Below are 2,679 nucleotides of genomic sequence, written 5' to 3' on the forward strand. Positions count from 1 at the left end.
CACATGTTGGAGAGGATGTGGAGAAAGGGAACCCTCTTACACTGCTGGTAGGATTGCAAATTGGTACAGCCACTATGGAAAACAGTATGGAGGTTCCTCAAAAAATTAAGAATTGATCTATCATATGATCCAGCAAACCCTCTACTGGGTATTTACCCCAAAGACTTGAAAAATCATATCTATAAAAATATTTGCACACCAATGTTCATAGCAGCATTATTCACAGTGGCCAGGACATGGAAGCAACCAAAGTGTCCTACAATAGATGATTGGCTAAAGAAGCTGTGGTACATGTATACATCTCTTCTTATTCAACCATGAAAAGAGATGAAATACTGCCATTTATGACAACATGGATGAAACTCGAGATAATCATGCTAAGCGAAATAAGCCAGAAAAAGTTGAAAATCACATGATATCACTTATTTGTGGGATATAAACCTGAAAGCAACAATGGAATAGGACAAACAAACAGAGAATCATGGACATGGACTATAGACTAGTGGTTACCAGAAAGTGGGGGAGAAGGGGGGAGGTATACAGGGTAATGGGGGTCAAATTTAGAGGGTAGGGGTAGGACGAAATGGATAAAGGGGATCAAATATATGGTAGCTGAAGGAAACTGGACTTTGAGTGGTAAACACACAATAGAATATACAGATGTCAAATGATAATGTACACCTGAAAATTATATAATTATATTGACCAACATTACTTTAATAAACTTAATTAAAAAAAATTTTTTTAAAAAGTGTAAACAAATGAATTGCACAAGTACAAGATTGGGGAGTCAAGTTAATTAATGTTAGATGCCACGGTGAACTCTGAAATTTTAGTATTTTAACACAGTATACATTTATTTCTCATTTTATGCAAAGTCCTATGCAGGTCGTGAAGCCTACCTTCACCTAGAATATGTCTTCCAAGGTCATTGTAGCAGGGAAGACAGCAATAGAGGAGGCACTGTCTCTTACTTGTCTCAGCCCAGAAGTGACAAATGGCATTTCTGCTGCCATGAATATAAAGTTGGTCCCAACCATGGAAGGCTGGGAAGTGTAGGGAAGCAAGTGGGATATTTGGTGAACATTATCTGTGCCACTCCTAGTTTAATAGCAGTAGGTTTGAAAAATATCTCGATGTTTTATGTTAAGTGTAAGTTTAACTGTGCCACCTGTATACATGTATAGTACTTGCTAAGCATGAGGCAGCTTTGGAAAGTATTGATAAAAATATGGTACTCAGGAAAACAAGGAGGTAGTTTTTTCCATCAGCGCCAGGTCACATTTGAAAAATTGTATTCAGATGATACAAAAATTGTATCGTTTTTTAAGAGGGCTGCTGACAAGCTGGTATATATCCAGAGAAGGATAACTTCTCTGTATTAGCCTTGATAAGCTAGGATTGTTGCAGTAATGAATAAATGTTTGTCTTAAAGCTTAAGTACAGTAAAAGTTCATTTCCCACTAGAGTCATAATCTGGCAGGTGTTTGAAAGGTAGCTTTCTATGTGATGATTGGGGATTTGAGGTTCTTCCATCTCTGGCTTTTGTGTCTCTTAGGGTCTCCTTGGAGTCTGGATCATCTGCATTAACTCTGCTGGATCATCTGCATTAAGGAGGCCAGTGAGTGAAAAAAGAGTAAGGAAGATCTCATGGGACACATGACCTGGCAAGAAAGAGGCACTCATGCCTTTTGCCCTTGTTTTATTGACCAGAACTTAGTCTCATGACCCCAACCTAACCTCTAGGGAGTTTGGGAAATGGTGTGTTCCTGTATGCTTAAGAAAATGAAATGAGATTGGTAACATCTAGCCATTGGCACGGATGGTGATGGGTTCAAAGGTATGTGGGCAATGGTTAAAGGAACTAGAAAAATACAGTCAAACTGGAAAAATACTAGCTGTTCACAAATATTTGAAAAGAGGTACATGATAGCTTTCTCAAATATTTAAAATGCTGCCATGTAGAAGAAGAAATATACTAGCTTCTGAAGTACAGAACTCGAAACAAAGAACTATGTTATTTAAAACAAATTTTAATGTTTGAGGTAAGAAAGAACTTGCTATCAATAGACTTATTCATCCCAGAACAGATACTTTGTGAGTGCTAGTAAATAATAATTTATTAAGTGCTTACTATGTGCTAAATTCTTTTTTTTTGAGATGTAATTGGCATATAACATTGTATAAGTTTAAGGCTTGGGATGTGTTGATTTGATACATTTATATACTGCAAATGATCACTGCTGTAGTGTTAGCTAACATTGCCATCATGTCACATAATTACCATTTCGTTTTTGTGGTAAGAGTATTTAATATTTACTCTCTTAGCAACTTTCAAGTATATGATACAATATTGTTAACTAAATCATCATGCTGTACGGTAGACTCCCAGAACTTACTATTCTCCAACCGGAAGTTCGTATTCTTCGACTGCCATCTCCCTTCCATGCTAAATTCTTAAATCACTTAATCATAACCACTCTTGAGGTAATACTATTATAAATACCCTTACTTTGTAGATGATGAAATCAAGTCTCAGAGTGCTTATGTAACTTGCCCAATGACACACCGATGGTATGGGGCAGAGCCAGAATGTGAATCCCAGTCTTTCTGAACCCAAAGCCTGTGCCTTTAAATCCTGTACCATACTGCCCTTTGGGCATTTTCTATCAAATTGTG

Source organism: Pteropus alecto, unplaced genomic scaffold, assembly GCF_000325575.1.
Source record: "Pteropus alecto unplaced genomic scaffold, ASM32557v1 scaffold3, whole genome shotgun sequence".
NCBI classification, from domain to species: Eukaryota; Metazoa; Chordata; class Mammalia; order Chiroptera; family Pteropodidae; genus Pteropus; species Pteropus alecto.